Source organism: Pectinophora gossypiella, chromosome 21, assembly GCF_024362695.1.
Source record: "Pectinophora gossypiella chromosome 21, ilPecGoss1.1, whole genome shotgun sequence".
Lineage (NCBI taxonomy): Eukaryota > Metazoa > Arthropoda > Insecta > Lepidoptera > Gelechiidae > Pectinophora > Pectinophora gossypiella.
In genome coordinates this window covers 8,285,438-8,310,993 of record NC_065424.1, presented here as the reverse complement: position 1 = coordinate 8,310,993, position 25,556 = coordinate 8,285,438, and positions in this window count along the sequence as shown.

Below are 25,556 nucleotides of genomic sequence, written 5' to 3'. Positions count from 1 at the left end.
GTACAGGAATCAGCACCATTATCCTATCTCTTTCTCTCTTGTTGATTATAAGGTATCAGCGTCTCTCCACCACCTGAATACGCCCCTGTCGCCTCAGTTGATATAATGGATGTGACCGAAGGAAAGAATAGGAAGAAAGATTCTTCTAAATTAAGACAATGGCGGAGTGATGGGTAACCCGTTGACAGGCAATTTAACTGTCTCAGCGAGACAAAAGGCGTAAATAATCGTCGTACTGGGACTATATCTCATGAAGACTTTTGCGACAATATTTGGTATTAAAAAACATAATAACGGGTTCTTACCGCGTTTAAAGTAGGGATATGAGACTCCCGATATTTCGACACTGTTGTAAGTTCCACCCTCCATTTTAAGAGGCAAAATAGCCTATGTCACTCTCCATTTCTTCAACTATCTCCACTTAAAAAAAATACGTCAATTCGTTGCTCCGTTTTGCCGTGAAACACACACACACACACATTTACTTTTTCCTTTTTATAATATAAGAATGGATTCCCATCATTTCTGACGATGACAAAGCCAACTTATCAGAAGTCAACTCGCAGCCTCTTTTGATGCCAGTTCATAAAACAGATCAAAACGTGTTTGTCTCAACTTTTTTGCTAACAAAAATAAAAGATAAAGTTAAAAGGGAAAAGATAAAGTAATAAATTGTCGGCTAATGTATAACTTACGAGAAACAATCAAAGTTGAGACGGGACTTGGCAACTACTTTCATTTCTTACCCCGGATACAACGGAGTTACTTCCCTCTTCTGAAGTCTTTAGACATGATTATCTTTATATTTAGTGCCTTTTAAAATCGGACGGTTAGTATCTTAATGCCTTACATCCACAGAATTTTACAGTAAAATACCAGATAATATTTTAAATTTGTCAGAGAACAAATTTAATAAATGATTCTGATTCTGAATAAAAGAAAGAGGATGGAAAGGCCCTAACGCGCATTTTGTATGAGAACCGCTATCGCCGGTTCAACCCCTACTCCTGAAAACAGATAACTACCATAGCTTTACTGCTTCTTAAATTCCATAGCCACTGTACCAGCAATGTATATTTTTATTATTGGAGCTGTCTTTGTAAACGCAATACAATTAATCATTTGAAGTTATTTGAGAACCTAATCGGTCCATCATATTACTCGTTTTAACTTGCTTTGTAAACACTTTCTTTATAAAAAGGTCTGTCATATTGACTTGGTATTCCATACATTCTGTCTGCTGTGTTTACGTTTTGCCGGTATTTTCTAATAAACAGCTTTATGAATCGAGGCTGGTATTTCTATTTTCGGCCATAATCCTCCATTTATGTGATATGCTGCAACAACAAAAGTATTTTTTTGATAAATAGCCGATCATACTAAGGTTTTTAGTTTTCCTGTGATAAAGAAGGATCTCACATGAGAGTCGATATTTAATTTTTCGCCTTGTAGGTTATAATGCACAAGACGATCTTTTAATGGACTATCGCGGAGCTCCGTGCGTCGTAAAGTTTGCAGACGAGTGGAGTAAAATTGAAGTATGAATTATTTGCTCATACCTTCTTTCTTCTATTCCGTGCTTACATCAATCAATTGTGGCTCGTAGTAACCCAGTTGGAAGAACGCTAGACCAAACTCATTATTGATGATGTTTAGTCAATTGTCAGTTCTGTTTTTTATTATGAATTTGGTTCAGCGCAGCTTAAAGCACAATATTCGTCTGAAAGTAATTTAAAGTCCACAAAAACACCATGAGTTTTCCGACAGGAAATTCCACCTGTTATCAACTCAGAATCATGGTCTCAATCTTCCGTCAAAGTTTTCGTTACGATGTCACTAGCATCCTGTATAGCACACTGTAGCCAGAGAGGCGGCCAATCAGCTCGCGACACCAAACACTTCAGAACCCCGACGATACCGACCCCGCCGGCGTGGTAGACGATTTCCCTCAATTAGCGCTTATCGCTATCGACCCGCTGGGGTCGATTAATTCTTTCAAATATTTTTCCTCACAGACGACGCCCTGAGCCGAGGTTCGCGCCCAACTGGGCACCCTCAGGCCTGTTGTCTTAAACGTTGTACCGGGTGAGAACCTTCAGCGCTCCCCATTAGTCCGGCCAAGTAGTTAATGCCTGTGGCAAATCTACAATAAGTCATGTGAAAATGACAAAAAAACCTGTATAGAATGTATGAGACTACATGAGACTTGAGATATGTTATGTATGTAGGTCGGTACTTGTACAATAATAAGTTGTGTGGCTGCGTCCACCGCCTGTCAGTTTGACAATAAACCAGTGCGAATCGAACTGTCCGTCGTTTAACTTGTATTCCTGTTCGCATACTTACCAAGATACAAGCGTGTATTGTATGTATGTATGACACGGTATGAGTTACGGAAGGCACGTGTAGAAAACGACGCGTCATCAATATCTGCCACCGGCGCATGCGACGGAGATCGACGACCTATCTCAGTGACGACCTGTTAGTTTATGGAGAGATGCTGACGTTTTTACAACAAGAATCCCATTGACATTCAGAATTTACCTTTGAGTAGTTTTAAGATTCCCGTGCCCCAGCAGTGGGGACGTTAATGGGCCGATGACGATGATGAGTTTATAAGATAGTAATTAAACAGAAACATTGTAAAAACTTCTAAAGTTACTGATCTTTTAGAAGATAATATATGAATGCATGGGATTAACTGTCTGGGATCTGATATTAGGCAGCCAAATCGTCTACTATCGTGTGAGTTGTTTTGTGGATTACCAACCCCATCAATCCTGGTGTCAGGGTTATTATTGAGCCGCCATAAGCTCCTGACATGGCTCATGTAACGACTACGTACTTACATCAGTGAGTAATAACCGGGACCGACGGCTTAACATGCCTTCCGACATGCACAATCATCCAAATTACTAAATTGTATAAAAACATTTATGTTTTTTTTTAAATAAGAACGTCTAGAGCTCTTTGTCGAGGATTTTCTAGCAGCTTCTTTTCCCCGGCTATACAGGCTGTGAGAAGCTGCAGTAGTTTTAGGCGGACGTGACGTTCGTTATGTAAAAAATGGCGATTCAAAGTGTAACTATGTTACCTACTGAATAAAGATATTTTTGAATTTCAATAACGTCTTTATGCGGCCCTGATCCATATACTATCTTATAATGTATTTTTTATCAATTGGGGAAGGAATTGCTTTAGAGGAATAAAAATTAACTGCTAAAAACCTGAAATATATCTACTTTATAATTTAGAACAAAGTACTTTTTTTCCCTTTGGGAAATGCTTTTCAGAAAGTGTTATATTTTAGACCATTTTTGACAAAAAATACTATATTTCCCTTAAAAAAAGGTGGCAACCCTATTTCTAACAGTAGCTAAGTTACGTTAAAAATTTCCAACGAATATAATTCTCCCGACTGTTTCTCCGCACTGCCATCAACGCTTGTCCTGACAAACGAACCGAGCCGGACCATTCCAGTTTGAACCTGTTATTTCTGGTTCAGACTGGTGGCTCGTTGCCAACTTCAGACCGTTTTTCAACACTTTAGGAGGCGCTTGCATGCTACTGCGCTAACTTACGACGGAGGAACTGCTTGGCATATGTGGAGAAGTAAAACAGGCTTGGCTTTTATGGTTGCTGCACACAGAGCATGGAAAGCGGGAGAAGTGGACCTGACACGGGTACAAGGGTCAGCACAGATCAAGGAGACTTTCTGAAAACATTTATTACATACAAACATACATAAACTCATGCCCGTAATCCCTAATGGGGTGGGCAGAGCCACAAGTAATCAAAGACAACTTGCAGCCACTGTTGATACGATGTCGTAAGCTGGATATGAAAACATTGCTGTGACTTATAAGTAGATTTGCCGCAAATGGCATTAACCACGTGGCCGAACAAATGGGGAGCGCTGAGGGCTCTAATTAACTTATTATATTGAAACTACTCATATGAAATCTCTTTATAATTGTCAACGCCATTTTATCACGCCTGTCAAACAATCAAAGCCATTAGAGAAAAAAACCAATCCCGCACACCAACTACATAATATAATAATACATTAAAATATTACTATTTATCGGTTTTAAAACAATATTCCTCTAAACGTTTTCCTGTATTAGTGCATCAACTATTGTATGAAAAACGGATCACCTTAACATTATCACAAACTCTTTTCTTCCTACAAAATATCTCTTCCAAGCGCCTCGATTTGGCGCGAGTATTTTGTCGTTGTTGATCAATATTGCATTTTATAGGAACGATAATAAAGTTAGTTTTGCCTCTTCGCTGCTCTTGGTCTGCGTCGACTCCCCAAGCTGCGGCCCGCTTTTCCTGCTCTGTTTGTATGAAGCTTAAGTTCATTCAGCTAGTGACTATAAAGTTGGAGGTGGGTTTTTATTGGTCTGTGGTATGAGGAAGTTAATTAAGCTTATTGAAATTTTGACTGTTCTCTGCTAGACTGGGAGTAGAAAAAAAAGTAATCCGCCTAATTACAAAACGAAGACATTAAATAATCAGGCCGCACGCATGAATGCACACACACACACACACACACACACACACACACACACACACGCACACTACTGTTGCAAGTTGCGAGTTATTCTGTAGTGGCTTGTCGCTCTGTTCATCCCTATAGGGATAACGGGCGTGATTCTTATCTCTCATTGTAAACATCGGTCACTTCTACGTTACTTTAGAAAAAGCAAACAATAACTTATTGTTTTGTGGTTGAAGCGTTCGGCTCACGATCTGACGGTCCTGGTTCTATTCCCTATGGGGACATTGTCGAACTTTGTGAGACTGTCGTTTGTTTGGCCAGGACATTGCAGGCTGAATTACCTGATTGTCCGAAAAAGTCTAATGATTCCATGCTTCGGAAGGCACGTTAAGCCGTTAGTCTCGGTCTACTAGCCCAAAACACCTTCACTAACTGTAAGGTAGGTATAAATATTATAATAGTATAGTTTAGTGCGGAAGATTTCTTGTAGGTAGGTAGTATGAATGATGTAATGAATGCATGGCATTAACTGTCTGAGAACTGATATTAGGCAGCTAAATTACTTAATTGTATAACAATATGTTATGTTTTTTTTTTTTAAAATAACGTCTAGGCCTCTGTGCCAAGGTTTTTCTTGCAGCTTCTTTTCCCCGGCTATACAGGTTGTGAGAAGCTGCAGTAGTTTTAGGCGGATGAGACATTCGTTATGTAAAAATTTACGATTCAAAGTGTAACTATGTTACCTACTGAATAAAGATATTTTGGAATTTGAATTTGTAAAGGTAACTATAAATTAAGTTGGTGTTGTAGTATGAATTAAGGGTGAAGGGTTGTAATGAAGGTAGTATAATAATCGTAATTGTATTTCTGTAATTTAGTGGCAGATTGAATGAGTCTGGAATATACCGTTAAACGTCCGTCCTAGGAAATACTTCACTGACCCGCAGTGGAGCAGCGTGGTGGAGTATGATCCATACCCTCTCCGGTTGATGTCCGGTGGAGGCCTGTTTATGTTATGTAACCTGTTTGGCGAAAACGAAAAATGTCCGCGCGAATTTTACCAAATCTTCGCACACGGTCGTTGGTTAGGTACCTATATTGCGTCTATTATGACCGAATGGCCTTTTTATCCGTATTTCGACCATAAACCGGACTGCCTTAATTCCGTATACCTTTTTTGGGACAGTTTATTTGACAGTTAGCGTGAAATAACAGCCTCTACAGCCGGAAGAGTGTAAGAAATGGGTTCCTTGTACGTTTAGAGGGGCTTGAAATATGTTATTATTATAACTACCTAATGTAAAATGTTATTATATATACAAGGTGTTATTGGCATCGTAACGAAAACTTAGAGCGATGATTCAGGCCATGATTCTGAGTTGATATCAAGTGGGGTTTTCTTTTCTTTTACTTTTCCGATGGAAAATTCCACTTGATATTAGCTCAGAATAATCAACTGAATCATCCCCCTCATTATTCTATACGATGTCACTTTCATCCCGTACAATTACATACGGTAGCTATACGAGTAGGTACGGGTGTTAGTGACACCGTAACGAATATTCAAGCTGTACAGCGCCATCTATCTGGTTTTTGGAGAAGTCACTCATTGTGGTGTCTCGAGCGTATCTCTGTCTCTTTCCTTCGTTTTTCGCTATAGGCGGCCTTATTGCTTCTATTTTATTTTTATAGCACTTACCCGTGTTTAGGGCAACTCACAAAAAGAATATTTAAATCGAAAAAAAATCCAACACGGACGGGACTTGAACCCTTGTGTAAAACTTATTTTATATGTTGTGGGCATTAAAGTATATAAACATGCAATTGAGATATAGTCGTGAGCTTATGAAGATATGTCATGCGATATTTTTGGAAAAAAAAAAAAATACTAGGACAATGGAGTGACTATGTATTTGTTATTTCCTAATAGATATTTTCCTTTTGTTAAAGAAACTCACCGAATAATCCTTAATAATCCTTTTTGGCACTTGAAACATATCTTCAGGGAGTCATTAAGCTGTACTTTGGAGAAACAAACCTCCAAAACAGTCAAATACAGGTAACACAACCTCTTTATCTACAGTAATGGCACCACTGGGAACAATTACTGTTATCTCAAAGTATATGTACTTGGCTTTATTAGGATTATTGTAGAGGTTTTATTGATGAAAATACAAACCAAGTAAGTGAAAATTTAAATAAAAAAAAAATCTGACTCCGACGGGACTTGAACCCGCAGCTATTGCCAAGCCGGCAGGATCTATGTCATTAAGCCGACCCTAGCGCCATCTATGTAGTATAGTACTAACTAATATTTATACTTTAGGCGACAAGTCTACAGTTACAAGTTTAACAAGAGCTTGGGATTCAAGTCCCGTCCGAGTCAAATTTTATATCGATTTAAATTTTCACTTATTTGGTTTCTATTTTCATCAATAAAACTTCTACATTAATCCTAATAAAGCCAAGTACATATACTTTGAGATAACAGTAATTGTTCCCAGTGGTGCCGTTACTGTAGATAAAGAGGTTGTGATACCTGTATTTGACTGTTTTGGAGGTTTGTTTCTCCAAAGTACAGCTTAATGACTCCCTGAAGATATGTTTCAAGTGCCAAAAAGGATTATTAAGGATTATTAGGTGAGTTTCCTTAACTAAAGGAAAATATCTATTAGGAAATAACAAATACATAGTCTCTTCATTGTCCTAGTACGAAGTTTTTTGTTTTTTTTTTTTATTTTTTTTTTTCAAAAAATAGCGCATTCGTTATGTCTTTATAAGCTCACGACTATATCTAAATTGCATGTTGATAAATAAAATACAAATATACTTTAATGCCCACAACATATAAAATAAGTTTTACACACACGGACGAAAGATACAGCACAATCTGGCGGCCTTATTGCTAAGCAGCAATTTCTTCCAGGCAAGCAGCGGCAAAAAAACATTGAATAAAATAAGCCAAGTTCTTTTATGTTGTCTTGAGACAAAAAGTTTTACTGTGCGCTTATTATTCTCTCATTATTCGAAGCTTCTTGTTAAACTTTTATCATGCTTTCTTATTTGGTACTAGGGTTGCCACATTTTTTGAAGAAAAAGGGATAATATAGTATTTTTTGACAAATGGCCTCAATTAGGGTGGGTTACAAGGAGTGGACCTGCCAGTAAACTACACACCTATGCCTATTATAGGTAGTATGCATAACTTATTTCTGGGCAGCTTAAAGCGACGGGATATTCCACTTGATATCGAGTCATGATCTGAATCATCCCCGAATGTGTTGGTTACAGTGTCACTAACACCCTGTATATGATAAAGTACAAGTAAAGGGGGGTTAAAATGGCCACATCGAAGCAATTCTTGTTTGCTTTGCGCACTTACTTTTATATGCGCAAATGTCAAATTGCAATATTGCTTTCTTAGATGAATTGCTTCGATGTGGCCATTTAAACCCCACAGGTCTTCTATCGTGTCGACTATGAGGTGGATGACCAACCTCATCAACCCTGGACCTTGGTGTCAGGGTTGTTATTGAGACGCCAAAGGGCCCCGATGTAGCTCATGTAACAACTACGTACTTAGACGAGTAGTAACCGACACCAACGGCTCAACGTGCCTTCTGAAGCACGGATCATCTTACTTTCGGACAAATAGGTAATCAGCCTGCAATGTCCTAACCAAACTAGGGATAACAAAGTGACTTTTGTGATACGTCCCGGGATTCAAACCCGGGACCTCGCTCAACCACTGGTCCGCGAAGGCCGTTAACATATCTACGGGTGGCAACCCTATTATGTATTTATTATTTTGTCTTTCTATGAGTTATAAGTATGAATTTATTATTATTCCAAAGTCAGATTTAATTATTTTAGTTTCTCAAAGTTATAACTTAGGGAAAGACGCGCGCTTTGGGAATAGCGCTATTTAATCCTGCTCTGGTTCAAAGCTTCATCATCATCCTCCTAGCATTATCCCGTTTCTCACAGGGTCCTGACCTGAAAATTTGACAGGTCGGGTTTTAAAACTTAATATTTAATATTATTATTCCTATCATGATGTATATTACATTATCCTTGCGTAAGTAGCATCTGCAGTGTTAAATTGAGTCGCAGAATAAGAAATAGTGTGATAACGAACTAAATTAACTTTGTAAGGCCGAGATTTCCAGACACAAAAGACATTTTGTCTCTTCCTTTTTGATGCGAACAGCAAAGGACTGGGACTGTCTGCCGTCGTCTTTTTTATTTATTTATTTATTCCAAAAAGGTACAATTTTTCTTAAAAAAATAATTTGCTTCTATGCTGTTCTGGGAGCATATAAAAAACATAGAACACGTTCAGCTGCTTCTCTTCCCGGGCATGTCGTAAAAACCGACAGAGGGATTGTGTCCTCTAACATGATGGACTAATGTTATGGGCGATAGGCTGATCCCTTATCACCATAAGGTTCATCATATCCATCTTTGGAATTCGTATCAACAGTGGCTGCAAGTTGTCTTTGATTACTTGTGGCTCTGCCCACCCCATTAGGGATTACGGGCGTGAGTTTATGTATGTATGTAATAATTTCGCCAAACTTATAACAGTTTGTTTTTCCAACTTGTTATAACCTGGGAGTCTCCAAGGCTAGAGTGAATCATGATCATCATCATCATTGGCCTTATACGTCTGTCTCAGACCGGATGAGGCGAAAATCGATATGGACATCGATGCCGAGAAAGTCTGACGGGGCGGATACTAGCCTGGCGGTAAGGCGATCCAGGTCGGGGTCCCCTGAGACTAGAAGCCACTTCTGGGCAGAGGAGGGCCCTAAGAGGCGTCGCCTGACGACAACATCGTCAACGTCGGCGTCGCCCTCGAGCAGTGAATAGGCATTTGCTAAGTAAGCGTGATCCATTCTAACTCACATCTCCACTTACCATCAGGTGAGGTTGTGGTCAAACGCGAGCGAATATTCTTCTTATTTTATCTAGCCTAAAGTGTCCCATTGGTGGGCAAAGGCCTCCCTCCATTTCTTTCAGGACTCTCCCTCCAGTGCTTCCTCCGGCCAGCCTTCCAGGAAAGCATCCAAGTCGTCGCCATCTCCGCCTCGGTCTGCCGCGCCTGCGTCGTATGTGTGGTGCACGCACGCGCCAACTTGAAGTGGGATTGGGCAGGTCACGTCTGTCGGATTAGTAGTACTTTTTCTAATTCAAATTCAAAATTCAAAAATATCTTTATTCAGTAGGTAACATAGCTACACTTTGAATCGTCAATTTTTACATAACGAACGTCTCATCCGCCTAAAACTACTGCAGCTTCTCACAACCTGTATAGCCCGGGAAAAGAAGCTGCAAGAAAAACCTCGGCACAGGGCCCTAGACGTTCTTTACAAAAATAAAAATAAACATAAAATATTGATATACAATTGAGTAATTTAGCTGCCTAATATCAGTTCTCAGACAGTTAATCCCATGCATTCATATCTTCTAAATAATCACTAACTTTATAATAACCTTTTTTGTAAAGTTTTTGTTTAACTACTGTCTTAAAGCAGTTGAAAGGCAAATTCTGAATGTCAATGGGAATCTTATTGTAAAAACGTATACATTGCCCCTTAAAAGATTTAGTAATCTTATGTAATCGACTGACTTGTAAAGCAAGTTTATTTTTATTCCGGGTATTAACAATGTGCCGATCGCTATTTTTTGCAAATAATCCTATATGTTTTTTTTACATATATTAAGTTTTCAAAGATATAAACAAGAAAATATAAGATATAAACTTTTGCAGAACAAAAATGTTGTTCACATCTGCAGCATGACCCCACAGCAAGATGCCGTACGACATTAGACTGTGGAAGTAGGCAAAATAAACTAATCAAATTAGTCTCTTAATAATTAGTCTCTCATCAATGTCTTCATGCACTCTCGCCGGTTAGAGGACTTTTGACCTGGGGGGTTAAAAAGGCCACATCGAAGGAATTCATCTAAAAAAAGCATTATTGCAATTTGACATTTGCGCATATAGAGGTAAAAGTAAGTGTTCAGTGCCTGGTCTTTCTTTAAAACATCCTGGATTTGACTGCGGTTTATTTCCATTACCTTTCAAATCAAAACAAATATCCTTTATTGCACACAAAAAAAATCTTACAAAGATGCGTGGCGTGTGTGTATGAAACGATTGATGAATGTGGAGGAAGCAAGAGAAGTGTGTCAGGATCGAAGCAAATGGAATTCGCATTTCATTCGCTATTTCCCACCGGGGTAAGCAATTGCAAACCATCGAAAACCACTAAAACATCATGAAAACTCGTAAAGAAAACCAACAAAAAACAATAATCGCTGGTTCCTTATAATTCCTGCCAATACCAAGAAGCTCGATACAAACATCCATTTTCAAGCTTCAAGAAAATTATAATACAAATTTCGGCACCCTCGCTTCCTGAGTTGTAAGAAAAATAATAAAAAGCGGCCAGGAGTGAGTCGCACTCGCAAAAGGAAAGTTCCTCACAATCCTAATTAGGGACCGCACTAGGTCACCATGGTGGCGTGGCCATGGTTGTGTCACAAACAAAATGCATGCAGTTGTATAAAGAAGACCTAGGGGGTTAAAAAGGCCACATCGAAGCAATTCATCTACAAAGCAATATTGCAATTTGCGCATATAAAAGTAAGTGCGCAATGTCAACAAAATGTCAAAAAAAAAACTTAAATTATTACACCATATTTATTTACACTTATTTACACCATAGACAAAACAGTTACAGAACAAAAATATTTGAAAAATATGAAACAAAAATAAAATTAAAATAAAATTAAAACAAATAAACAGAACTCAAAATAAAATAAATTATGTATAATTAACACTTAAACTAAACTATATTAATTAAAAAGCCCGCCTCGAATCGTACCTGGTGCAAATGTACCCATAAATGTCAAATAGCAATATTGCTTTCTTCGATGAATTACAGCAATGTCGCCTTTTTAGACCCCCTGGTTGCGCAACCAATTTGTTTCAAGCAACTGAACCCCGATAATTTCACTGGTTATTCAACCATGGTGTCCAAGTGAGATGGGGCAAGTGTCAATAGATTTTTAACTATTTATTTATTAAAACTCGACTTGAGGCTCGAGGCCTTTGAAATGTGGTGTTGGATGATGGAAAGAATAAAGTTGGAGAGAAAAGGTTACTAATGAAGTAGTGCTAGTAAGAGTAAGGGAAAAGAGGCAAATGTTGAGAGTTGTTGAGGACAGAAGAGGCAAGATGATTGGACACTTCATAAGACACGACGAATTTATTTAAAAACATCATAGAAGGGAAGCTACAAGGAAAGAGAGGAAGGGGAAGACCAAGAAGAGCTTACATGGAACAGATTAAAGAGAATGTGAACGTCGTGTCTTATAAGGAAGTGGCCTTTGATAGACAAGAATGGAGAATGCTACACCGATAAGAGCGTGGCTCTTAAATTAATGATAATGATAATTTATTGAAAATATAATCATACCTACCTACCTATCAATATCATAGGTATTTAATAACCTTGGGTGAATAAAGATCGATTTTTTTTCATAAAAATTTTATCTTCAGTCTTATACAATACGTAAATTAATGTATTTCTGTAATACAATTGTAGGATCGTAAAAGAATAGATAATCACGTAATAGAATAGTCTGTTATTCATAGAGTGCTCTATAAAAACTCCCTTTTTCCTCAACTGAACCCTAAATAATAAAAAAGTAACAATGGAGGGTTTTGAGAGGAATGATAAATCATTGGGGCAGACCAATCTGCGTAATGCGCTGCCTGATCCCGTAAGCCAGATAGATGGCGCGTGCGCCGGCATGCCTAGCGCCATCTGTTGTTGTGCTGCGTAATATTATAATATTTACAATGTCTAATGTACTTGTACGAGTGTGTCATCATGTGAGCTTAAAAGATTATTGTTCGTAAAATAGACGTCATGAACAATATCATGTACCCACTTTAGAACCCTGTCGCATTATCATATTTGACATTTAATGAGACTTACGGTTTAATTTGTCAAAAAAGTTAATGTGACATGGTTTCAAATATATTGGTACTCGTGACCGTACATAAGATCGCGTCCGCCATTCCTAATGGGTACAATGCTACAAGAAATTAGACATTTTTTTTTAATATTCTAAACTGGTGGAAGAAGCGAAAGTGGTTTGTCAGGATCGTAGTAAGTGGAATTCCGTGGTGTCTGCCTACCCCAAAGGGAAATAGCGTGATCTTATGTCGCTCTGTATTTTGTTTCCAGATACGAGACATGTAGTCGTACGGTCACGAGCATTAATATGTACACTTTGGTACCATGTCACATTAACTTTTTTGACAAATTGAACTGTAAGTCTCACTAAATGTCAAATATGTTAGTGCGACAGAGTCCTAAAGTGCGTACATTATATTGCTCATGACTGTACAAACTGTCGATGGAAGCATTTATCGAGACTAATACCGAAGTCTGGACTTACGGTCACGAGTACTAATATGTATACACTTTGAAACCATGTCACATTATATTTTTTGACAAATTAAAACGTAAGTCTCATTAAATGTCAAATGTGATTGTGCGACAGGGTTCCAAAGTGGGTAAATGATATTGCTCATGACTGTACAACCAAGGTAGCCCAGTTGAAAGAACGCTTGACTCTCACTGTAAGGTCGCAGGTTCGAATCCAGCACGGGCCTAAACCTATGATTTTCGAAATCGTTTTTAGATGTTTGGATCATTTGTGGAACGTAACCGAGAAAGTCCCACATTGCAAGGCCGAGATGTTACTATTCTTCTATCGTGTGGATTGTGAGATGGATTACCAACCCCATCAACCCTGGTTTCAGGGATATTACTGAGCCGCCATAGGCCCCGGACATGACTCATGTAACGTAACGAGTACATCAGTAAGTAATAACCGGGACCAACGGCTTAACGTGCCTTCCGAAGCACGGATCATGTTACTTTTTGTAATCAGGTGATCAGCCAGTAATGTTCTAGCCAAACTAGGGATCACAAGGGATTTTTGTGATTTGTCCCCACCGGGATTCGAAAACCACTGGACCACGGGGGCCGTTAGGAGATGTTAATTGTCCACGAAATAATACCACATTTTTATAAATGGATGACTAACCTACCGTATTCTATTAGATCTACTAGATAGTCATGAATAATCATACTTAGCTTTATAAGCGCCATAACATAGTGCTTAAGTTTCCAACAAGTCGAGTTTTGTTGAGTCGTAAAGTGATATTATTGTAATAGCAGTAATAACTCTCCCGAAAATTTAGAGAGAGAGATGAGATAGGGGTTAAAACAGTAATAACTATCATCTCAAATATGTTGGAAAAATATTATTGTCATTTGAAAGACTTTTGTCATCAAAAATATCAGCCCCCTACCATTATTCCGTTTCTCACAGGGTCCGCTTACTTAACCTGAAGATTTGGTCCGATTTTTTACAGAAGCAACTGCCTGTCTAACCTTACAACCCGCGAAGGTAAAACCCCATACACGGTGTCACTTATTAATTCCATTGAAATCCGCAGAACTTCTTTTTTAGTGCGTACTCTAGGCCTCATATGGCATTAACTATTTGGCTGGGCAAATGGGGAGTAATGAAGGTTTATACCTAAAAGATACGGCCGGGTTTCACCCCTATTTGGTACCCAACTATTCGCACAAAGCTCTTCGCATAGTCCTTCATTATGCGCACTGCTAAAAAGTGAAATTCTTTGCCGTCTTCTGTATTTCCGTATGCTTATAACCCGGGTGCTTTCAAGACCAGAGTGAACAGCCACCGTCTGGGCGAGCTCGCTTCATCTTAGCACTCGTCAATGCCTTCGGGCAAGTCTGGGGCCATGAGCAAAACTATCAAAGGTAAAAAAAATACATCAGTCTTGAAGATGCCCAGTAAGTTAAACATCTTAGTCTGAATCGTCATTTTATGCAGAACTCAATCCTAAAATATTCATAAACTTTGTAAATGACTCTTTAATCACATTTAGGGCCTCTTTTATAACTATTGTTAAGCTTTGTTATAATACAATCCCCCTTAATACTCCCACGAAGAGGGGATACACTCCACTACACCGCTCGAGTGAGTTAATAAAGTTCTTAATCTCAATTATAAAGGCTGGCTATTTGTATGCAAGTTACTTACAAACCACTAATCCAATTGTGATGAAACTTTCACACTGTTTATCATACTTGGTTTGGGGTAGACATTCATGAGTTTGTGTTTTAATTTAAGGCGCTCTTGTCGGTGTAGCATTCTCCATGCTATTTTTTAAGGGATTTCCTTCTTGCTTTCCGCCCCGCAGTGCTCTAGCTGACGCGAGTGGGATGGCGTCTAGAGTACTAGTATAGAATGGAATAACGAGCAAGAAAGACTTTTCCGGCTTGGTTCTAAAACGGGGAGTCTTCTTCGAACTCATGGGTGGATCCAGGGGGGGGGGGGGGGGTTGAGGTGGGGGGGTGTTGTCATGGGTGGCATGAAATCAGAAATCAGTCGTGTTGTGTTCCTTTTTAATTAGATAATTTACAACTAGCTGCATATTGTGAGAAGTTTCTCAGTATCATCGTACATCAAAGGTTGTAGCCACATTATTAACGTATAAGTACAGGGTGTTAGTGACATCGTAACGAAAACTTTGAGTGATGATTCAGACCATGATTCTGAGTTGATATCAAGTGGAACTTTTCGTCGGAAAAGTATAAAACTGAAAATAATTTTAGAAAATACTAAAACTTTCGTGACTTTACCGACAGGAAATTCCACTTGATATCGACTCAGAATCATGGTCAGAATCATCTCCTTCAGTATTCGTTACGGTGTCACTAACACCCATACGTACTTGTATGGCTACCTGTGCGTACTTGTACGGGGTGTAGGTGACATCGTAACGAATACTGAGGGGGATAATTCAGCTCATTATTCTGAGATAATGTGGAATTCAAAATTCCACTAAATATTTACTCAGAGTCATGATCTGAGTCATCTCGCTCAGTATTCGTTACGATGTCACTAACACCCTGTATACCTAAGGAGATATTACCGTATAAATAAATATCCATCCTCCAAAGTCATTTTATGTCAACTCCCTTATATGCGCCATTGTTTAACTATTGTGTCTGGAGATCCGGACCGACGAGGTAATTCAATATTTGCCGAGCTAAGAATCGTACCCGAGACTATTTGATCAGCAAATATACTTCCTACAACACACACACTGATCCTGAATTGATATCTTGATTAAGTATAATAAATTACATAACATTACATAAACGGCCTATATACGTCCCACGGCTGGTCACAGCCCTCCCCTCAATCAACTGGAGGGGGTATGGAGCATACTCCACCACGCTGCTCCAATGCAGGTTTGATTGGAAGTATAATAAATTACCGTATGGAATATTCTACTTTTATGAGGTGGATTAGCAACCTCATCTACCCTGATATCAGGGTTATTATTAGGCAAAGCCCCTACCATTTCTCATGTAACGACTACGTACTTAGATCAGTAAGCGTGCCTTTCGAAGCATGGATCATCTTACTTTCGGACGGTTAGGTGATCAGCCTGTAAAGTCCTCACTAAACTGGGAATCACACAGTGATTTTTGTGTTATGTCCCCACCGAGAGAACCCGGGGCCACCGGATCGTGAGCCCAATACCAAATTGAATACTTTATTTGGCAGAGGAAGACTTACAAGGACGTACATTGACCAAATTGGACATGTCCTTAGGAAACGTTGAGTACGATCTACTTTGAACCAGCGTGCGTGTGTGAAACGATGATGATGAATGTGGAGGAAGCAAGAGAAGTGTGTGAGGATCGAAGCAGACAGAATTACATAGTCGAGAGTTTATGTATGTATCTATGTGAAGAATAAAATAAATTTATTGCCAGTAACAGTTTACATTTTTCTTTTTTTGGCTTTGGAAGGCACGTTAAGCCGTTGGTCCCGTTTACTACTTACTGATGTAAGTATTCGTTACATGAGCCATGTCAGGGGCCTTTGGCGGCTCAATAGTAACCCTGACACCAGGGTTGATGAGGTTGGTACAGCACCTCACAACCCACACGATAGAAGAATGTTCCGAAAAAAAAACGAAATATTAATTAAACTGTCTTTTTTATAAATAAAACTTTTTGTTGCAAATAGAAATCACCCTTTCTGTTAACACTTCACACTTAATAAACTCGAGTTTACGAAAAAATCAAAGAGAAAAAAGGATGAAAGAAATCATGCTTAATACACAATTTTTTTCATTGAAAACAAAGTTGAAAGCAAATCTCATGATTATATTCTGAAGGCTTCAATGCATCGACGGTACATCCGCTAGACTCCTAATAACAGAACGAACGAACGAAAAAAAAACCATTACTTTCAAGCAACTTTGCTCATAGATGGTTGAGTAATAATTTGAATTTGCGTGCTTACATATTAGAGGTATGTTCGTAAACAGACTAATAATGTATTCTCTGATTTTATTAGGTAATAATCATCATCATCATCATTACCAGCCCAATAACGTCCCCACTGCTGGGGCACGGGCCTTCCCTATGGATGGATAGGGAGATCGGGCCTTACCAACCACCACGCGGGCCCAGTGCGGATTGGTGGTCAGTAACGACTGCTAGTGCAGCCGGGACCAACGGCTTAACGTGCTTTCCGAATCACGGAGGAGCTCGAGATTTAAACTTTTTATTTTTTGTGGTCACCCATCCTATGACCGGCCTTTGCGAAAGTTGCTTAACTTCAACAATCGACGACCGATCGCTTACCTTACTATGCGTTTACCGCTGCGCCACCGAGCTCCTCCGTAGGAAGGTAATAATATAAAAAAAAAATAAAAGGACTTGACATCCACCACACGCTTATAAAAAGTTTCTCTTCTATGATGTTTTTAATACATTCGTCGTGACTTATTAAGTGTCCAATCATCTTACCTCTTCTCTCAATAACTACCTTTTTTCATTTTCCTTCTTATTTTGAATTAATTTATTAAAATTAATAAGTATTTATTCTTTTAGGTAATTTTTTTATAATTATTTGTTTGTCGTTACCATATCTCAGGCCTATGGAGTCCCGAACTTTTGAAAGGCGTGCGTGGAGCCGAAGCCAACACGTAGAGGCCCCTTAAGACAATTTAATCTAAATGTGAATTATTAATATTTTAATCTTATCCAATTCAAATTTAAATTAAGGCAATAATAAATGTTTCTTTTTTTTTTTCAAATTTACGTTAAGCATCTAGTTGGTTGTATCGATTATCGAGCCGTCAATGGAAGGGTCGTCGTCCATTACCTGCTTACTGAAAGAGTTTTTCGTTGAAAACTTCGGAAGTGTTTTAAAGAGCGTTGGGTAGGAGCCAATTTGACGGGACATACGGCCTTGAAGAACCATAAACAAGAATGTATGACCACCACAGGATAATCATAAGGACTTATTTTCATTTGCGGTAAATTCTGTGTATACTGAGGGGAATGATTCAGACCACGATTGTGAGGTGTTACCAAGTGGAATTTCCTATCGGAAAAATCATGAAAATTGTAGTGTTTTTCTTTAATTATTTTCAGTTCCATACTTTTGCGACGGAAATTCCAGTTCATGGTCTGAATCATCCCTCAAAGTATTCGTTACGATGTCACTAACACCCTGTATAAATAAACCAAATTATTATTTTTATAATTCGGTGTGAAATTTTACGTGTTGCGGTGGGTACCAAGTTTCCACTACAATCTGTCAGTATGTTTCCATTTCCACTGCAGTAAGATTGAAACCTCGGGGCAAGTCCGTACATCCGGCCATCAGGAACCGGATGCCGGACCCGCATCGGTTAGCAGGGGTCCGTACAGGAAAACGGTACAAAAATCTTGTGTAATGATTGATTTTTTTTTTGCTTATGATGTGCAAGTTACACCACTTAAGATGCCACTCACTTATTGAGAAGCAATTTACGGTCACACTTTTTCCCCTGGTAGTTGCGACTTCCGAATATATCCCGCTCAGGGACGGTACTGAAAAGTATCGGCGCCCGAAGAACGTAATATACGATCCCGACGAACCTGTTAGGTACTACCCATAGAGGCGGCCAATCAGCTCGCGACAACAAACACTTAAGAACTCGATACCAACCCTGCCGGCGTGGTCGAGGATTTCCCGATTAAATTTTTCAAATATAATCCTTTCAGACGGGGCGCCCTGAGCCGAGGTTCGCGCCCAACGGGACACTCTCTCTGTTGTCTTAAATTTTGTGCCGAGTGAGAGCCCTCAGCGCTCAGCGCCGGCCAAGTAGTTGATGCCATTTGCGGCAAATCTACAATAAGGAAAATAGCACAGAAGCAAACGCAAACTGAATTCGTATCTCTATAATCTCTCGGAGTTAGTAACGTTTAATGCAAATAAGTAGGTAAAATTTACATTTGCATCTGTCAAGAAAACTAGGTCGTTTACGTGAGAGGAAATTTAAACGTACGCTTAGCATTTGAGATGTCTTGCTTCCCTATTCCCTCTGTCCCAATCACGTTACTTTGCTGAAATCCAACACGCAGTGTCACGTCGACATTCTGAAAATTATTACTAGCGCCACTCTACTTTGCTTCACTTTACTTTTTAGGAAACCAGCAATTGACCTAAAAAGCAATATTGCAATTTGACATTTGCGCATATAAAAATATAGCCCTCCTTGTCGTGTCCGATAACGGCGTCCTTAAACATGTCTGTTATGCGCACTTATGTGGCTGGCGAAACCGTATATAAAAGTAAGTGCGCAATGTACACCCCATGTAATGTGTGGCCTTTGGCGGCTCAGTAATAATCCTGACACCAGGGTTGATGAGGTTGGTATTCCACCTCACAACCCACACGATAAGAAGAAGAAGAATGTACAGAAATGTCAAATAGCAATATTGTTTTTAGTTGAATCGCGACAATGTGGCCTTTTAAATAAAAAATAATAAAATAAAATCAATTTATTTCAGGCATGTAACCCATATTTACATATCAATTATAACATTTTAAAATTAAAATTCCAAAATCTATAAAATAGTAAAATTTAAATTAAGTCAAATTAGTAAAACATTTAAATAATGATGAAATAATAAACAATTATAATTAAATAAAAATAAAAAATAAAATGCATTTATTTCGGGTACGTACCCATATTGTAAGATACAATTATGTCACTTTAAAATTAAAATTAAAACCCCCATGGTTTTAGCCTCTAATTTTAATTCGAATAAAATTGAGACCACAAGCTATTACCTGGATGGAAACTAACTTGTCTATTGCGAGGTTAACAAGAATCACATCCGAATGTTATTTTTCTAGAAGATACTTACGAGGTTTTCACTTTAAGGTGACTCTATGGAAAACAGGGAGATAGCTTTTTTTAACATAATATAGGCTCACGTTTGACCACAATCTCATCAGATTGTAAGTGACGATGTGGTTCTCTTCGGTCATCAATTATTACTTATTACGTCTATGCTGTTCAAGATTTTTAAATGAATTGCTTCAATGTGTCCTTTTTATGTCCAGGTCCGTAAAAAACCGGACCTGTCAATAACTTCAGGCGAGGTAAGCGGACTTTGCGGTATAAATGATAGGGAGATGATGTGATATAATGTGGCTTAAATCATTTTTCTTACAAATCGTCCGTAAAACCATAATACGTTTAACGGACCCTCACTAATTTGAGGTTGGCGTGAAACAGACATTTTAACGATTTTTCAAGCGCTCCCACGCAACACCCTCGTAATTAAATAATGTGTTAAATTTAAACGTATTTACATATAAAAAGACTGGCGCGGTAACGCAGTTAGCGGTCCATGGCTGAATCAACGAATCGTAAAGACTTTTGAATTGACTTTTATTTTCAGAGACCTTTTTATCTTCAAAATTATATTTTTTAAATTTGGAACAAAAGCTTTCTTCAATCGTCTTTTCTTTAAAATGATTTGGTACTAATATACAATAAGATTTTTAATTATCCACGCTAATATTTGAATGCGAAAGTAAGCCCGTCTGTTTTTTTACCTTTTCGCGCTTAAACCGATGAACCTTCCTTTTTTGAAGTCGGTTAATTAAAGATACAAAGATATTTTCAGACCTAAAGAAAAACAGGATAATTTATATCCCGGAAACCATCCCCTAAGGGGATGGAAAATACGCGGCGCGCATTAACCGCAGACAAAGACGCGGGGGGAAACTAATTATTTATTAAAAAAAAAACGAAACAGCGGACAGCCGCTTTAAAGACACAATTTTTCGCCCTTTTCAATATAAAAACAATTTATAAATACGCTATTTAATTTTAACCCTTTCATCTTTTATTTTTACCCTTTTAATTACCATAGTCTACTTTCCCTTACAATCTGTATTTCTGTTTACCCCAAGAAGGCGGTAAAATATTTAAATTTAAATAAATTTCCGCCTTTCGTTTACAAGAGGAGTTAAAACGCTCGTTTATATATTATCTTTTGTAATACGCTTGCTTAGTGTGCCTTATCTCACGATTTGCATTCGCTTTCGGCTTAAGGTGGCTGCCTCACAGACGGATAAGATCACGCCTGTTTCCCGTTGGGGGAGGCAGAGACCACGGAATTCTCCTTACAACTCTCTCGTATGGATTGTGAGGTGGATTACCAACCCTGGTGTCAGGGTTACTATTGGGCCACCAAAAGCCCCTGACATAACTCATGTAACGATTACTTACTTACATCAGTAAGTAGTAACCGGGACCAGCGGCTTAGCGTGCCTTCCGAAGCACGGGTTATCTTACTTTCGGACAATCAGGTGATCAGCCTGTAATCTCCTAACCAAACTAGGGATCACACAGTATTTTTTGTTATATTTCCCCACCGGGATTCGAACCCGGGACCTCCGGATCCTTAATACGATCCTGACACACTACTTTCGCTTCTTCCACGGGAATGACGTTTAGACAAACATACATAGACTCACGCCCGTAATCCCTAATGGGGTGGACAGAGCCACAAGTAATCAAAGACAACTTTGTTGATACGAAGTCCTAAGATGGATATGATTATCCTTATGGTGACAAGGGTGCAGCCTATCGCGATCAGAAAATAATTGTTAGAAAGGTTACAAATATATATAATATTTTGTCTTAATATAATCTCTATGTCAGCATAGAAGCTCGGTTATATATCGCTGCCTAACCTGCAAATACAGAAGCTTGATGCTTCTCGCTCCGATCATAACCGCACTAACTGGAAACGTGCCTAACCTTAAGGCAGTTACACACCGCCTAAGGGATTTTACCCCTAACGACCAAAGAGAAGGAAAATATGGGCCAAAAACATTGGTTAATTATATTTGTCTTGTAAGTGCTTACTTAATTTTGTTGATCAAGAAAAGCGGGTAGAGGATGAGGAAGTGATAGGTAATTGAATTAGTCTCACTGGTAATAATAACTCTTGCTTCGTTTGGTTTACTGGCTTATAGTCGAGAAAATGGATCAGATGCATCAGATGGGAATATTAAATGCCAAGTAGAGAGAGAGAGAGAAAGAGTCGAGAAAATGGATCAGGAACTTCCTGACTTACTTCTCATTGGCCAGGGACAGGTCCGATTTTGATGATGGTTTTAATTTTTCTTGAGTGGGTTAAATAAGTATTATTAGGGGTATGGAGCGTACTCCACCACGCTGCTCCACTGTAGGTTGGTAGGGGCATTTGGGGTAGTAGCCCGGGACCAACGGCTTAACGTGCCTTCCGATGCGAGGAAATTATTGCCATTCCAGACAAAACAAAATAAAACTAGTTTCTTTTTCAATATGAGGAACTACTTTAATTGTACTGTAAATAATATTAATTTTTATCGTGCAGTGTAAACTAATAACTATCTTTATATGACGTGTAATTTTGATTACCAATATATCAGACTGATTAGTCCGAGCCTACAAACGTATCTAGCTAGAAGTCTTAGGCCAGCAAACCAATGTGTCTAACATAAGAGTATATAAATACGTTTACCCTCCGTGTTAGAATATTTTCTTTCTTATTTTGTTGTTACGTAGTAATCAACCACTTTTTAGCATTTAACTGCCACTAGGTTAGTTGCAAAATTTACTAACTATGTCGTGTATACAAGTTTTGGGTCTCAATCTAGTTATTACCCACATTTTTTGTCATGATTTTTACCCTAAAGTCCTTCCCTTTTTGCCCCTAGCCTTTAACCACGTTTACCCCAAACAGTGTGTCGCCACCTTTACAGCATTAGCATATTTCTCCACTGTAATTCTGGCTATCAGCTCGGTTATTTAATTCGCAGCGACCATTCCAAGCTTTATGTCCTCGGTCGGGCCTTATTTTAAAAACGATTTGAGATATGAATATTTGTGATTACCCCTCGTTGGAGGGCGTGAATTATGAGGGGCGAGAAAGGGCGTTGCGGAGGCAGTTTAGCCTTCTTTTTTTTGACGTGACTTATTGTGGATAATGTGGATTTGCGGACGGCATCCGGCACTTGGTTATTATTAGGTTTCTGGTTACGGGATTTATCTCATTAAGACACTATGATGCCGCCGCCGAGGTTGTGCCAACAAGACACCAGGTGAGATGAGGTAGCGTTTACACTACTAAATACATTTTGTTGGTGGCGCGACGGTGGGTCCCTAACCTCCTAAGGTCACGATTTCCAGATACAATAGCATATAATAAGGAACAATACTATGTATAGAACGGCAACTTTCCGCTACCCACCACGCACAATATGTTGCCCATTATGTTGAAAGTTAACACGGAACTCTTCGTCCGTCAACAACATGTTGCCGTCTGTGTGTGTTGTTGCGCGTCACCTCTCCACTGGACAACAATTGATGTTCAACTAACGATGGAATAAAAATAAACTTGCTTGACAAGTCAGTCGATTACATAAGATCACTAAATCTTTTAAGGGGCAATGTATACGTTTTTACAATAAGATTCCCATTGACATTCAGAATTTGCCTTTCAACTGTTTGAAGACACTAGTTAAACAGAAACGTAAACGTCTAGGGCCCTGTGCCGAGGTTTTTCTTGTAGCTTCTTTTCCCCGGCTATACATGTTGTGAGAAGCTGCAGTAGTTTTAGGCGGATGAAACGTTCGTTATGTAAAAATTGACGATTCAAAGTGTAACTATGTTACCTACTGAATAAAGATATTTTTGAATTTGAATTTGATGCTCTCTAAATAAAAAACAAGCCGCGCGACGTGTTGCGCTTGAGCTGGCAACGTCGCGCGCTGTTGTGCGACGTTGCCGTACATATGGCACATTAAATTGTTGCCTAGATACGAGGTTTTAAGCTTTTTTTCGCAGTACATATTCATTTTTCCCATCAAGATAAGAATTTACGACTCTGACTTATGATTTACACGAGAATCTAGATTTATAAGCTGCACGTTGAGCGTTAAAGTTTCTATAAAATAATTTATAAGTGTGTATGTGTGTGTGCGTGTTTTAAGCGATGAAACACTTATTTCATTTATGTTTAAAGCTCGCTACAAATAGAGAACTCTAGAATGTTCGAGTTTCCATAGACGCGTCTACACAAAAGTTTTCGAACTCATTCGAACTCCTGCTCCTCGTCCCGGAACGCCATGTTGGATTCAGATTGAATGCTTTTTATTTATTTGACAAATACACAAAATAGGTTGACACGACGGCATAGATTTGACACACACACACATAAACTCACGCCCGTTATCCCTACTGGGATGGGCAGAGCCACAAGTAATCAAAGACAACTTGCAGCCACTGTTGATACGATGTCGTAAGCTGGATATGATGAACCTTATGGTGATATGGGATCAGCCTATCGCCCATAACATAGAATTAAAAATTAGGTATACTGCGTGTCGATCGGAAAGTAGGAAATAGGCGTGAGTTTATGTATGTATGTGTCGATCGGTAACTCCGTCCCGCACCAATTCGTATCGGGCGTTGAGTTAGATTTACCTCACCCCCTCTGGATCTTACTTTAGTCTTAATGGCCGGCAAGCTGCTAAGGAGTAAGAGGGAACTAGCGCAGATCGTCTCTGTCTTCCTCGCTCTTACGTAGAAAGGAGGCATACAGTAAGAATAACATTTTTAAATATTATGTAGAGTGTACAGGAACCGGTGGAGGCAGATCATACGCTCCAGGTGCAACCCTGATGCTGACCACGATCCTCAGATATGAGGGACCGACCAAGAGAGAGATGTAGAGTGTCCGTGATGCGACGATGGACCACTCAGTATACTAGGAGCACATCCAGAAGTCCTTCATCACATCACTAATTTAAGAGCCACGCTCTTGTCTGTGTGGCACTCTCCATTCTTGTCTATCAAAGACCAACTCCGTCACTTCCTTATAAGACACGACGTTCGCGTTCTCTTTAATCTGTTCCATGTAAGCTCTTCTTGGTCTTCCCCTTCCTCTCTTTCCTTGTAGCTTCCCTTCTATGATGATTTTAATAAATTCGTCGTGTCTTATTAGGTGTCCAATCATCTTGCCTCTTCTGTCCTCAATAACTCTCAATATTTGCCTTTTTTTCCTTACTCTTACTAGCACTTCCTCATTAGTCCAGAAATCCTTAAAGAATATAAATGTTTCCTTAAAAAATATCTGAGCTGTTGCCAGCGTTGGAGCAGACATAATGACCATCATGTTGGGGGGTAGACAGATTTATTACCAGAGAGAGAGAAGAGATTTATTACTTGAGACTGAGACATATGACGCCAGACTAGACCACAAATGGTGATTTAAAACATAAATAAGTGCAGAATTTACGGAAAGTCTAGCGTTCATAACATAACACAGTAACACTCCTGTATTCTTGATGGAGTAGACTGTAGTGTTTAGTATATATGTCGTGGCCAGATCGTAGAATTGACCATTTCATGAAATAGCCAAGTTGACCATATCGTTGAAACGTCAACGTTTAATGATATTTCAACCAACGTTTGGCCATATCGTTAATGTACGCGGTGTCTATACTATGTGGTTAAATATAAATGCGAATAGTCGATTAATTTCTTAGGTTCAAAATTGTGTAC